At 38.2% G+C, this 15,778-nt stretch overlaps 1 protein-coding gene and 1 pseudogene across 5 annotated transcripts in view; both read left to right on the top strand.

Moving 5' to 3' along the window:
- UNC13B (unc-13 homolog B) overlaps positions 1–15,778 on the top strand; it is a 250,768-nt gene that overhangs the window by 37,419 nt on the left and 197,571 nt on the right. The gene's annotated exons all lie outside the window — the stretch shown is intronic.
- LOC132025283 (small nucleolar RNA U3) lies at positions 15,415–15,494 on the top strand (annotated as a pseudogene).

The following is a 15,778-nucleotide window of genomic DNA, read 5'->3' as shown; positions in this document are numbered from 1 at the left end:
GTAGTAGGAGAGTAGGCATCATATTACAGTGATACCAGGTGTATTTGGGAAACCAAGTGGAATTAGCAAGTATAGACTACTCATTCAGAAGAATTACAATAAAGAGAAGGGTTGAGTGCCTCTTAACAGAGAGGATACTTGGATGTTTGGAGGCCGAAGGGGAAGGTCAGGATGAGAAGGGGGTAAAGGAAAGATGATGAATGATTTCCCTGTAAGTGGGATGCAAGATTATCAGCTGAAAATGAAATGTTATTCTCTGGTCAATGTACCTCATTGAGTTGAGAATTAAATTCTAAATGAGAGCATATGTGGGAAAGTCCTTTGTAAGTTATAATAACTTTTACTTTTGGATAGTCCAATTTTTTCTCCATAGAGGCTTAAGTATTTTGAAATTTAAAAACAAAGAGGATGGGGCGCCTGGGTGGCTCAGTGGGTTAAGCCGCTGCCTTCGGCTCAGGTCATGATCCCAGGGTCCTGGGATCGAGTCCCGCATCGGGCTCTCTGCTCAGCAGGGAGCCTGCTTCCCTCTCTCTCTCTGCCTGCCTCTCTGCCTACTTGTGATTTCTCTCAAATAAATAAATAAAATCTTTAAAAACAAAACAAAACAAAACAAAAAAACAAAAAAACAAAGAGGATGTGATCAGTTCTATAAACATTTATTGAACACTTAACTATGGGTGAGGCATTGAACTAGTCACCCTGAGTATATAAAAGTGAGTAAGAAATGGGCTTTAAGAAACAGCCAAGATGGGGAGATAGTCATGTATACAACTAAATATGTTGCAGGATACATTTTGGTAATTTCTAAAACAGAGGTACAAAATAAAATGGAGTGTAGAAATGAAGTGATTGATTCCACGTGAGAGACAGGAAAGGCCTTACTTAGCTGGGGGAGGAAGGAGGTAAAAGTGGAGTCAGGCATTTCATTGTGGTGTCATTAATTGGAATATGAAACAAAGATCAACAGTTTTGGGGGAGATGATTTTGGTTTGGACAAGTTAAATTTGAGGGGCTTGCAGTCCATGTTTTACAGTAGGAAATATGACTAGGTAGATCATGGTTAGAGGTGTGTAGATTCTTTGTGGATCTGTTGGGTGGAGGAATGGTGTCAGGGTGAACATTTACTTATATATACTATGTTTCACTGACTGTAAGAAGCCAGAGAGTGTAAGACACACCATTATTTTATGTACCATTAAGAAAGAGATACTATTGATTGAACCACAACACATCTTTGACTTTTTTTTGCTTTAATTTTTTTTTTTTTTAGTTGAAGTGTAGTTGCTGCACAATGATATATTAGTTTCAGGTATACAGCATAGTGATTCAACAAATGTATATATTCTGTGATTATCACAAGTGTAGCTACCATCTGTCACCATGCACTGCTATTACAATACCATTGACTATATTCCCTATGTTATGCCTTTCATCCTTGTGACTTATTCATTCTATGACTGAAAGCCTATACTTCCCACTTTCCTTCATCTCCTACACCCATTTTGCCCATCCTACCTCCTTCCCTCCCTACCAGTTTGTTCTCTGTACTTAAGAGTCTATTTATTTTCTCTTGTTGTTTGTAATTTTTTTTAAAGATTCCACATATACCTGAAATCATATGGTTTCTGTCTTTCTCTTAGTTATTTCACTTAGCCTAATACCCTCAGGTCCATATATCTTGTCACAAATAGCAATGTCTTACTCTTTTTTTATGGCCAAGTAATAGTCCATTGTATATATATACACACCACATCTTCTTTATCCATTTATCTATTCATGGACATTTGGGTTGCTTCTGTATCTTGGCTATTGTAAATAATGCTTCAGTAAACATGGGAATGCATTTATCTTTTTTTCTTTTTTTAAAAGATTTTATTTATTTATTTGATAAGACAGAGATCACAAGTAGGCAGAGAGGCAGGCAGAGAGAGAGAGAGGAGGAAGCAGGCTCCCGGCTGAGCAGAGAGCCCGATGCACGGGGCTCGATCCCAGGACCCTGAGATCTTGACCCAAGCCAAAGGCAGAGGCTTAACCCACTGAGCCACCCAGGAGCCCCTCATATATCTTTTTGAATTAGAGTTTTTGTTTTCTTTGTGTAAATACCCAGTAGCAGAATTACTGGGTCATATGGTATTTCTATTTTTAATTTTTGTGGAACTTCCATATTGTTCTCCACAATGATTGTACCAATTTACATTTCCATCAGCAGTGCAGAAGGGTTCCTTCTTCACATCCTCTTCAACACTTGTTATTTCTTCTCTTCACAGTAGCCATTCTGACTGGTTTGATGTGATATTGCATCATTTTTTTTTTTTAAAGATTTTATTTATTTATTTATTTGACAGAGAGAGATTACAGGTAGGTAGAGAGGTTGGCAGAGAGATAGAGAGAGAGAGAGAGAGAAGGAAGCAGGCTCCCCGCCGAGCAGAGAGCCCGATGTGGGACTCGATCCTAGGACCCTGAGATCATGACCTGAGCTGAAGGCAGCGGCTTAACCCACTGAGCCACCCAGGTGCCCCTGCATCATTTTTTACTTTTATTTTTTTGGTGATTAGTTGAGCATCTTTTATGTGTTGGTCATCTGTGTGTCATCTTTGGGGGGGAACCTACATAATTGATTTTAAGACACGTTTTGATTTCAGTTGTTAAATGAGAAAATGTCCCACTGTCTTAGAATCAGTGACATACTGAAGCTAACATTTATTGAGCCTTTTTCTCTTTGCCAAGCTGCTTGCCAGAAAGTAGGTAAACATTAACAGTTTAATTCTGGGGGTGCCTGGATGGCTTCGTGGTCAAGCGTCTGCCTTTGGCTCAGGTCCTGATCCCAGGGTCCTGGGATTGAGCCCCTTGACAGGCTCCCTGCTCAGAGTGAGGTCTGTTTCTTCCTTTCCCACTCCCCGGGTTGTGTTCTCTCTCTGTGTGTGTGTGTGTCTCTCTCTCTGTCAAATAAGTAAATAAAAATCTCAAAAAAATAATAATTTAATTCTAATAATCTTGTTTATCTTTACTTTCTTTTTATAGATGAGGGCACTGGACTCACAGAAGTTACTATGTTAACATCCTGTAAAGCTGAATTTAGATCTTTTTAGCCTTAGTATATGCTGAAATTAATAATACAGGATAAGGGGTGCCTGGGTGGCTCAGTGGGTTAAGCTGCTGCCTTGGGCTCAGGTCATGATCTCAGAGTCCTGGGATCGAACCGCCCATCAGGCTCTCTGCTCAGCAGGGAGCCTGCTTCCTCCTCTCTCTCTGCCTGCCTCTCTGCCTGCTTGTGATCTCTGTCAAATAAATGAATAAAATCTTAAAAAAAAAATAACACAGGATAATGCTTTGGAACATGAAAAAATCTATATAAATAATGGTTAGGGGAGAATAGCTTGGTGCACTCTTGCCTCTGAATCAGTGTCACTATAGCTGTGGTTTCTGTTTGCCTAGGATGTATTCGGGGCAGTATAATAACATGTGTTTTATAGATTGGAGAGTTCATTATGGCTCTGATGTAATAGTGTTGACAACTTATATTCCTTTTATTCTTGGGACGATATATGGTATAATGGAAAATCCAGGATTTTGGATTCAGGAGAACCCTGTTTTGAGTCTCACTGGGTAATGACTAAAATGTTATCTATTAGTCTTTTAACTTCATTTAGAATCATATGTCAAATGGAAGAGATAATACACATATCAGTTTTACTGGATTGGAGTGAGGGTCAGATTGACAGATAAAAAAATACTATGGAGTTTTAAAAAAGACTCAGATAGTACAGACCGGTGGGTATAATTATTCTGAAAAGTTTAGGAGCTGGAAATATTCATAAAGCCTGACTTAAGGGGCACATGGGTGGCTCAGTCATTTAAACTACTGACTCTTGGTTTTGGCTTAGGTCATGATCTCGGGGTTGTGGGATTGAGCCCCTATGGGGTTCCATGCTCAGTGTGGAGTCTGGCTGAGGTCCGCCTCCCCCCCCCCCCCCCCGCCTCGCCGACCCCCGCTCCTCCCCTGGGTCCTATGTACGTGCTCTTTCTTTCTCTCTAAAATAAAATCTTTTTTTTTTTTTTAAAGATTTTATTTATTTATTTGACAGATCGAGATCACAGGTAGGCAGAGAGGCAGACAGAGAGAGAGAGAGAGAGAGAGGAGGAAGCAGGCTCCCCGCTGAGCAGAGAGCCTGATGTGAGGCTCGATCCCAGGACTCGGATCATGACCCGAGCCAAAGGCAGAGAGACTTTAACCCACTGAGCCACCCAGGTGCCCCTCCAAAATAAAGTCTTAAAAAAAAAAAAAATTAAAGCCTGATCTAAGATATAAGAACTAGTTGGGAATTAATTGGGCTCTCACTGAAATACAGCAGCCTTTCATGTAAAATGAGAAAGGTAATCGTTATATTGGAACATTCTATACCAAGACAACTCAGGTTAAAACTGTAGACTTTCGGGGTGCCTGGGTGGCTCAGTGGTTAAGCCGCTGCCTTCGGCTCAGGTCATGATCTTAGGGTCCTGGGATCGAGCTCCGTATTGGGCTCTCTGCTCAGCAGGGAGTCTGCTTCCTCCTCTCTCTCTGCCTGCCTCTCTGCCTGCTTGTGATCTCTCTCTGTCAAATAAATAAATAAAATGTTAAAAACAACAACAACAACTGTAGACTTTCCTACTTGTTTAGGTCTGGCAAGGTGCTGGTTTGCTGAGGCAAATGATACTGGTTTTGAATATACCTAATTTTTGAAGGTTTTATTTATTTATTTCACTGAGAGAGGTCACAAGCAGGGAGAGACGCAGCAGAGAGAGAGTTCTAGGGGAAGCAGGCTCCCCGCTGAGCAGAGAGCCCCATTCTGGCCTCAATCCCAGACTCTGAGATATGACCTGAGCTGAAGGCAGAGGCTTAATTAACCCACTGAGCCACCCAGATGCTCTTGAATATACCTAGTTAAGAGAACTTTCATATTGGTATATGCATTCTATCTATCTATCTGTTTATCTTTGAGAGTTTTTGTTGCTGCCAATCCAATAGTTTATTCAAGAGACTAAGTGCTCTCTTTCAAGTTAGCTCCATATGCCTGATTTCAGCTGAAGCATAAAGCTGCCTTAGGGAATACATATTAAGACTTTATTGTATACATCATATTGTGTTCCTTACAAAGATAAAAACAGATGTGGTTCATCCTCCAACTAGTTTGCACTCTAACAGAGAAGACAAATATGAGAGAATATGCCTGACACCGAACAGAATATAAGTAACGTTATAGAGGAACAACTGAAATAGAATAGATTTCATCTGGGGAATGATAAGGGAATGCTCTTTGGTGACCATTATTTTTTCTCATATGAGTGATATATGTGCACTTCAGAAATTTTGGGAAATAAATCATCAAGAGAAAAATAAAAATAATTCCACTGGTCTTTTGTGTAGGGCATGTGTATATATGAACTTTTTTCTTTTACATAAAATTGTATCCTACTTTTGTAAAATTTACCCTGATTTCTTTTTGGATAATTTCTTTTTGGATGGGATATTATCATATAGATTAGAATTTGATAAGTCTTCTCCTTTACTTCTGTCTCTGATGAGGCTCCTCTCTTTGGAAATTGGAAAGGATTTTTAGAATCTAGTAAGCTAAAACTCTAGGAAGCTAAGATGTTCCAGTGTGATGAATTATTGAAGTCATAATAGCACTTTTTAAGCTATTTGAGAAAGTATATGAAAAATAAAATAGACAAGGGCATGTATTAATTGCTGTATTAATCTAATTTTCTCACCATTTAGAGATCACTGTAATGAAATAAACCACAATAAGTCACTGAAATGAAATGAGGTACCAATATTTGATATTAGAGGATGGTGCCAAACAAGTCTTTGCGGTGTCAGTATCTGTTGCTCTGGTTGGAATGATCCAGCCATTTCTAGCCGTACTGCAGTCTAGAGTTAGTACTGTAGTCTAGAGTCAGAGTGATAACAGGTATTTCTTGCTATGATCTGTGAATGCTATTTTATAATGTCCAGAAAACTTGCTTTCCTATATTTCTTGAGATCTAAGTCTATATATGCTTTGTTGCAACTAGAGAAGGGAGGTAAGCTACTAAAAATCACTAAAAAGAAAAAAAAATCCTTGTCAAGGGGTGCCTGGCTGGCTCTCTCTGCCTCTGTCTGCCACTCTGCCTGCTTGTGCTTTCTCTGACGAATAAATAAATAAAATCTTAAAAAAAAAATAAAAACTTTAAAAAATTCTTGTCAATAAATTTCTGGTTGTATTTCTAATTATATCTCAAGGACAAAGTCCCAGAAGTTGAGATTATTAAACCTCAATGAATGAGTATTTTTTTTTAAGATTTTATTTATTTATTTGATAGAGAGACAGAGACATGGAGAGAGGGAATAGGAGCAGAGGGAGTGGGAGAGGGAGAAGAAGCACGTTTCCTACTGAGCAGGGAGCTTGATGCAGGGCTCAATCCCAGGACCCTGGGATCATGGCCTGAGCCAAACCAGACGCTTAATGACTGAGCCACGCAGGCACCCCAAATGAGTGTTTTTTAAGGATCTTTTACAATTTGTCAAACTACTCTGTAGAAAAGGATTTTGTTTTACGTAATACCTCATACCAATTTATATTTATTTTCATGAGTTGTGTGTAAGAGTGCTCGTCTCCTTAAACCCTCACCAGCATCCAGTTTTCTGTCTCTATTACTGATACTTAATTTTTTTTACTGTAAATTTCATGAATTTTTCTAAGTGTATTTTGTACATGTATGAAGTTTCATTTTCATGTTAGTAGAAATTCATTTATCTTTTTTGTGAATCATCTATTCGTGTTTTTTGCCTGTTTTTTATATTAGTGTTTAATATTGATTTGTAAGGGGCGCCTGGGTGGCTCAGTGGGTTAAGCCGCTGCCTTCGGCTCAGGTCATGATCTCAGGGTCCTGGGATCGAGTCCCGCATCGGGCTCTCTGCTCAGCAGGGAGCCTGCTTCCTCCTCTCTCTCTCTCTGCCTGCCTCTCTGCCTACTTGTGATCTCTCTCTGTCAAATAAATAAATAAAATCTTTAAAAAAAAATATTGATTTGTAAGCGGTCTTTATATATTATCATTAATTATTAATATTTTGATCTGTTAATGATTAATCAGTATGTTAATGACATATTTGTATATAGTACTTGTAAATAACATATACATTTTATAGTTTGCCTTTGAATTTTATTTATAATATTTATACAGCATCAACATTTCAAGGTATTAATCCAACCTAAACATAAAAAATAAAGCCACACAGACCTGTACCCCTGGGGCTAATAATACATTATATGTTTATAAAAAAATAAAAAATTAAATAAAAAAAAATAAAGCCACACAGAGACACACACAGATGTGTGCATTCCTCTCCACCCTGTGTGTGTGACTTGAGTTCTAGCTTGTAGCTAGTTTTAGTATCTTTTTTTAAAGATTTTATTTATTTATTTGACAGAAAGAGATCACAAGCAGACAGAGAGGCAGACAGAGGAGGTAGGGGTAGAAGGCTCCCTGCTGAGCAGAGAGCCTGACATGGGGCTTGATCCCACTACCCTGAGATCATGACCTGGGCCGAAGGCAAAGGCTTAACCCACTGAGCCACCCAGGTGCCCCTCTTTTTTTTTTTTTTTTTTTTTTAAAGTTTATTTATTTGTCAGAGAGCGGAAGAGCCTGGAGAGCTGCAGGCAGAGTAAGCAGAGAGGGAGAAGCAGGCTCCCTACTGGGCAAGGAACCTGATGTGGGACTTGATCCCAGGACTCTGGGATCAGGACCTGAGCTGAAGGCAGACACTTAACTGACTGAGCCACCCAGGTGTCCCTAGTTTAGTATCTTAAAGGACCTGGGAACCTTTTACAGGATAAGTAATGTTCAATAAACATATGATTTGTTTTAATATATGTATGTATCAACAATTATCCTGTGGGCTTCTCTGTAGGATAGTTACTGGATTTTAATAAGGGCCTACTGGATTTTAATAAAGACCAAGAAATAGTTAGGAGTTATGAGCAAGATAAGGTATATTCTTATAATGGTTTTAGTTATTAAAGTTATAACATTAAGCTAAGTGAATTAAATAATGTCCTGATTTTTCTTTATACTCCAGGATAGCTTGTAAGACAGTTGCCTAATGAAGGAATTAGGTGGCTAAATGGCTAAACTAACCTTGTGCAGTCCATGTATAACTAAGCTTGAATTATTTCTGATAAGTAGTTACCATAGAAATCTGATTGTATATTAATATAAACTCTATTCCATCTAAGGTTTATTTATTTAGAAAACATTTAAAAAAGGTATATTTGAGCACTTGTATGTGCTCAGTTATAACCTAGACTGTGTTTACTTTAGAATTAGTCATCGGCTTTGTTAGTTGAAGTTTGACGTAAGTACTTGTTTTTCTTTTGGTTTGAGAAGACGCTTATAGGTAGTAAATCTTGTTGATTCTTGCAGAAACTTTTTTCAAGGACTGAGTAGCATATTTATGTATTCTATAATAATATTCTATTTAAGTTATGATAAATAGCTATGAAGTCAAGTAGAGGCTTTGCAGTGATATTTTCAAGAAATGTGTATGAATGAAATCATAGGTATATTACTTATTTGCAACTTTGATTTTTTTATTACTCTATACCACTGTATTTTTACAGAATTTATTTGTCTTTGTCTTGGTTTATGTGGGCATAAATTAAAGAGTTGGCTGTTTATTTGGTGTGATTTTGGCATTAATGTTGCAGGGAGAAAGCTGCAGACCACAAGTATAGGCTTTTGAATCTAGATTTGAGTTTCAAATATCACTGTTTTAAGTCTGAGACCTTGGACAAGTTACTTAACATTTCTGTTTTAGTTAATCTGTAAAGTGGAAATTATACACTCTATAGCAGTATTTTTTTGAACTGAGGCCTGATTCATTAGTTCTGAAATAAGTTTAACAGGTGAAAGGAGAAAAAGATACATAAACAAAGAGTTGCATTTAATAAGGGAAAATGCTATTTTGTGAGACTTTTGTTTCATAATATATACATGTATATAATACATATGTGGGTAAGCATATGGGAACTTTGTTGCATTGTAAGATATATTTCTTACCATAAACATTTAAAAAATATTTTCCTATATGGTCATTAGGATTAAGTGCCTAACATAGATAGATAGACACTGAGAGAAAGATGGAGAAATTGTATTGGAGATTTTGGCTTTCTTGTATTTTGTTGTGTTTATACAGATTTGGTCTTTGTTCCAAGAGCTATAAAATAAAAATTGGATTTTTACTTCAAATTTAGAAAATTACTTGACACAGAAAGGTTTTGGGAAAGTATTGTTTTGGGAACTCATACACGGTAGGTGGGAGTGTAAGTTTCTATGACCACTTGGAGTGCAATTGGGCAATGCCTAGAAAATGTGAAGATAAGAGTATGCTACAGCCTAGGGTTTTCAATTCTTTTGGTTGTGTCAAGGGAGACATGCGGGAGGATGTTGATTGCTGCATTGTTTATAATGGCAAGAACTTAAACATCTTGAAAGTCCCATGCATGCTATGTTAATCAAATGTGGATAATGTGATGTGTTAATCAAATGAAATGCTAAACTTAACTAAGTTAAAAGAATAAAAAAAATACACTAAACTTTATTTATCAATAATGATTGACTTCATATCAAAATGGGTAGAAAAGCAAGTTGCAGACAGATTACAGTATGACATTATATATATATATTTTAATTTTGTTTTTATATATAATATATATTTGGTATGTATATATGTATATATATATGTATGTACATATATATTTATATGTAAATATATATATATTTGGTGTATATATATATATATATATACCAAAAAATTAATTAAAAAATATATATTTGGGGGCGCCTGGGTGGCTCAGTTGGTTAAGCGACTGCCTTCGGCTCAGGTCATGATCCCAGAGTCCCTGGATCGAGTCCCGCATCGGGCTCCCAGCTCCATGGGGAGTCTGCTTGTCCCTCTGACCTTCTCCCCTCTCATGCTCGCTCTCTCTCTCACTCTCTCTCTCAAATAAATAAATAAAAATTTAAAAAATATATATATATTTGGGGTGTGTATATATATATATATATACCAAAAAACATATATATATATATGTATATATATATTAACTTTTAATTTTTGGTTTTTTGGTCAAGATTCATCTATCAGAGAGAGAGTGAAAGAGTGTGAGAGTGTTCATGACTGGGGGCAGAGGCAGAGGGAGAGAAAATCCAAAGCTAACTTCACAGTGAGCATGGAGCCCTACGAAGTGCTTGATCCTGCTGCTGCCCCTCGGAACAATTTGTTACTCAAACTGTAACCCCTGGAGGATTTTACTAGTTACCAAGCACATTTAGATATGGCCTTAAGAAATACATATACTGGTAATAGGTCTTTGGGGAGAAGGACGATATAGGACCGTGAAGGTGGGCAGCTGGGGATGCCCGGCTTGCTCAAGTAGGAATGCTGCCTGCTTCAGGGAAGCGGAGCACCCCGGAACGTCCAGTCAGCTCAGGGTGGAATGAAAACTGCCTGCTTCCCTTTTCCGTTATCGCTCCTTTCTCTTCCCAGAAGTCCCATTGTTAGATGAGTCCTTTGAATGTGCTTGTTTAACTATAAACTTTAGCCTACTCCTTGCTTGCATGCAAGACCGTGACTAACGTTTGACCTTCATCAGTCTTTCTGTTGGCTATTGTTTCTATACAATAAAAGTGAGATGGTGGAGTTGCGCCAGGCAGCAGTCCTTTTCGAATGCTCTCAGTTTCTTGCAGCTGAATTGTGTGTACCTAATTCTTCTCCTGTTGCCAACTGGAAGCAGCAGATCCCACGGCCCTGAGATCATGACCAGAGCGGAAACCGAGTTGGACACCTAATAGACTGTGCCACCCAGTTTCCCCAACATCATATATTTAACACTTAAAATCATTGAAAAACAGTACCATATATTGTTTATGGATACAAATATAAAAATTTGGACTGGAATGATACATATTAGTGTCAGGATGATGGATATTTAAAGGGAGGCAAGGAATGGGATTAAGTAGGGATTTTAGTTGTACCTGTAATAAATACTGGAGAGAAAAAAAATCTGAATCAAATATGGCAACATAATGGTCTGGCCAGTTTGGCTGTTAGGTAAATGGGTGGTCTTAAATCTTTTTTGTTTTTCCCTGTATTTTTTTTTTTTTAAGATTTTATTTATTTGATAGACACAGATCACAAGTAGGCCGAGAGGCAGGCAGAGAGGGAGAGGGGAAAGCAGGCTCCCCGCCTAGCAAGAGAGCCCGATGCAGGGCTCCATCCCAGGAGCCTGGGATCATGACCTGAGCTGAAGGCAGAGGCTTACCTCACTGAGCCACCCAGGTGCCCCTCCCTATATGTTTTAAATATTGAAATAAAAAACACAGTTCCTTAAAAAATTTAGTACCCAAGGGGCGCCTGGGTGGCTCAATGGGTTGAAGCCTCTGCCTTCAGCTCGGGTCATGATCTCAGGGTCCTGGGATCGAGTCCCTCATCGGGCTCTCTGCTCAGTGGGGAGCCTGCTTCCCTTCCTCTCTTTCTGCCTGCCTCTCTGCCTACTTATGATCTCTGTCTGTCAAATAATAAAATATAAAAAAAAATAGTACTCAATTCATGACACTGATAAAACGCTCAGTGATATCTATTAAAAATAGCACATTGTTTTATGGTCTAGAGAATAATGAGTTTTCTACAAATGAGGGCTTAACCTACTTAGGTGATCTTCTAGGCTTTCCAGTAAGATCTTTCAACCTTCTTCCCTCCCTCCCTCTCTCCCTTCCTTTCTTCCTCTTAGATTTTATTCATTTGAGAGAAAGCGAGCACACATGAGTGCCTGAACTGGGGGGAGTGGGGGAGGAGAAGCAAACTCTGCTGAGCAGGGAGTCTGACACAGGATCCCAGGATCCTGACCTGAGCTGAAGGCAAATAAATGCTTAACCAGCTGAGCTCCTGGGTGCCCCTCTAGTAAGATTTTAGTTCAATGTAGACATAGGTAAAAATATATCAAGTAGAATTACTGGATGTATTTCCATGATAAGGAACCAAAGCTTCAACATAGACATATTTCTTTGTATGAATCTATCTCCTTCCTGTGCATGTTATTTGTCCATTGCTGTACAAGCATGAGTCACAGTATTTGTGATTACCCTTAAGAGGCTCCTGTAGTTTTTCAGATAGACTTTTGTTATAGTTATGCTTCAGTATGTCTTGGCTCCTGCCTTTACTGTGTTACATATGTCATTTGCTACATCATCATAAAGCAATTTCTTGATGATCCTGGTTTACTACTTGTAGTACTTACTCAAAGATCGGTTGTGCCAAGCATTATAAGGCTGCATTATAGATTCTCAGTATGTTCTAGTCCAGTGCTGTTGAATAGAACTTTCTGCAGGGATGAAAATGTTCCACGTTGTTGCTCTTTCAGTATGGTGGCCGCTAGTCAGATGAAGCTATCCAGATTTTGTACTGTGGCTAGTATGACCTAAGGACTGAATCTTTAATCTTTAATTTGATTTTGGTTAATTTAAGTATCCCTTTGGGGTTGTTGGCTACCATACTGGTCAGTGCTGCGCTAGTCTGTTGAAAGAATGCTGGATTTGGGGTACCTGGCTGGTTCAGTCGGTAGAGCATGCAACTCTTGATCTTGAGATTGTAAATTTGAGCCCTATGTTGGGTGTAGAGATTACTTTAAAAATAAAATCTTTTAAAAAAAAAAGTGCTAGGTTTGATTACTGACACATTAGTGAATTTCCTGAACTTGTTTCCCTGTGTGTAAAAGGGGACTAATAATTCTTGCCTTAATCACATCTGGGATCCTAGGGAAGAGTTAAAGGAGAGCCTCTTGAGAAAATATAAGTCAAATGGGATATTATATATTATATGCCATTAAACTGTATTTTTTTTTTTTTACTGCAATTTTACTTCTAGGACTTTATCCTAAAAAAGTGAAATTTTTATATATCCCTTATTATCCTTGAGAACAGTCATCCATGGTTATTTATAATTGTATTAATTTTCTAGGGCCATCAACAAAGTCCCACAAACTGTGAGTGGCTTGAATAACAGAAATTTGTCTCACAGTTCTGGAGGCTTGAAGTCCAAGATCAGGGTGTCTGCAGCATAATTTTGAGGGTTGCGTGAGAATCTATTTCATGCCTGTCCCCTAGTTTCTGCTGGCTTTCTGGCAATCAGTGGCATTCCTTGGCTTGGAGAAGCATCTCTGCCTTATTTTCACATGGTATTCTCCTGGTATGCATGTCTCTGTGTCCAAACTTCCCCTTTTATAAGGATATCAGGCATAATGGATTAGGGTCTACTCTGAAGACTTCATCTTAGTTAGTTATAGCTGCATGATCCTATTTCCAAATAAAGTCATGTTTTGAATTCCTTGGGGTGAAGACTTCAGTATTTGAGTTTTAGGGGAATACAATTAACACCATAACAAGAATATCTGATAATTGAAAGCAAGGTAAAAGTCCTGAAAGAGTGAACAGTATAAATACCATTTATGCAGCTGTTTCAGCTTGGGCTACTACAACAATATACCATAGACTGGGTAGCTTAAACAACAGACATTGATATTTCTCAATTCTGGAGGCTGGAAAGTCCAAGGTCAAGTATCTAGCATGGTTGAATTTTTGGTGAAAGCCATGATCTTGGCTTGCTGGTGGCTGCTTTTGTTCCTCCTATGGTAGAGAGGGAGAGAGCTAGCTTTTCGCTTTCTTCTTATAAGGATACTAATCCCAGTATGAGGACCCTACCCTTATGACCTCATCTAAACCTAATTACCCTAAAAGGCCCCACCTCCAAATATGAACACATTGAGGGGACACATTCAGTCCGTAACAGCTAAAAAAATTCGTTATAAATGAATATCTAGTAACATTGAAAAGTGTTTCATAAAACATTGTTAATGGGGAAAAACAGCTTGTAAAAGCAGCTAGGTACAGTAAATTCCAAACTAGCTAAGTAAAACAAAAATAATATATATTAATAAAAGCCTAAAAATATGTACATAGTAATGTTAAAATGATTAACATGGTAGAACTGTGGAAAATGTTAATCTTTTATGATGTTTTCAATGACTATATACCAGTTTCATAATAGAAAAAAAACTATAATACATTTCTAGATGTGGAATTGCTAGGTTAAAAGCAAAACATTTGAACTTTCTACAGTTTTTTTAGTCATCTCTACACCCAGTGAGGGCTCAAACTCATGACCCCAAGATCAAGAGTCTCATGCCATTTGGACTGAGCTAGCCAGACACCCTAGAATTCGAACTTTTTTTTTTTTTAAAGATTTTTATTTTAGAGAGTACATGAGGGAGTGGCAAGTGGGGGTAGGGATAGAGGGAGATAGAGAGACTCTCAGGCTGACTCCGACATGTTGTCCAGTGCAGGGCTTGATCCCATGAGATCACGATCTGAACTGAAATCACAGGTCAGATGCTTAACTGAGCCACCAGGCATTCCTCCAAGCTGGTTTTTAAGTGTTGAGTTTATGCTAGTTATTCCTCCTTTGAGTTCATTCTCCTAAGTTCTTACCATTTTACTCTTCTCCTTTTGGTGTTCCTTTGTCTTGAACATTTCTGTGCTCTCCATCTAGATGTTTTTTTACTGTATTAGGGGATGTAAGAGAGACACATCCAGCAGATGATTCAGGTTAATATCTACCTTGATTCTTTTTTTTTTTTAATTTTATTTTTTTTAAAGATTTTTATTTATTTATTTGACAGAGATCACAAGTAGGCAGAGAGGCAGGCAGAGAGAGAGAGAGGAGGAAGCAGGCCCCCCAGAGCAGAGAGCCCATCGCAGGGCTTGATCCCGGGACAGCCACCCGAGCTGAAGGCTTTAATCCACTGAGCCACCCAGGCACCCCTCTACCTTGATTCTTTATCTGTTTTCCTTTTCCAGTGAGGAAAGTAGGTATCTGAGGAAATCTCAGTATTCACAGGTCTAGGCCCAAGTACGTACTTGCTTATTTTTTTCTGGCCGTAGAACTGCATAAATCCCATGGGCCACAGGGGTTTCCTAAAGAGAGGGCATTATTAGTACTGTGTCAAAGAGTACAGAGATGATAAAATAACCACTTTCTGGTTTCATAATTTTGTAATTCTTTTAGTCTGCTTATTTAGATTCAGAGAAGCAGTATCAATCATCAGATTGGCGGGGTGAGGCCAACAGACACGTAAAAAGATGCTCATCAGGGAAATGCAAATCAAAACCACAATGAGATCTCACTTCACACCTGTCAAAATGGCTAAATTCAAAAACACAAACAGCAGGTTTGGTGAGGACATGGGCAAAAAAAAGGAACCTTATACTGTTGGCAGGACTGCAAACTGGTACAGCCACTCTGGAAGACACTACGTAAGTTTTTCAAAAATGTTAAAAATAAAGACTGTACTTTCAGGGATCATTTCTATAGTTTGTTGCTAGAGAAGTTTCTTTGAACATGTAGAATATCCCAAAAAGTTAAAAATAAATTAGCCTGTGATGCAGCAATTCCATTACTGGGTATTTACCCAAATAATACGGAAACACTAATTCAAAGTGATACATGCACCTCATGTTTATAGCAGCATTATTTACAGTAGCCAAGATATGAAAATAACCCAAGTGTCCATTGATAAGTGGGTAAAGAAGATGTGGTATTTGACATAGAGACAGGTATTTGACAGCCATAAAAAATGAAATCTTAACATTTGTAACAACACAGATGGAACTAGAGAGTATAATATGAAGTAAAAGAAGTCAGAGA

Source organism: Mustela nigripes, chromosome 9 (genome assembly GCF_022355385.1).
Source record: "Mustela nigripes isolate SB6536 chromosome 9, MUSNIG.SB6536, whole genome shotgun sequence".
In the NCBI taxonomy this organism is placed as follows: Eukaryota; Metazoa; Chordata; class Mammalia; order Carnivora; family Mustelidae; genus Mustela; species Mustela nigripes.
This window is presented reverse-complemented; position numbering and strand designations above follow the sequence as displayed.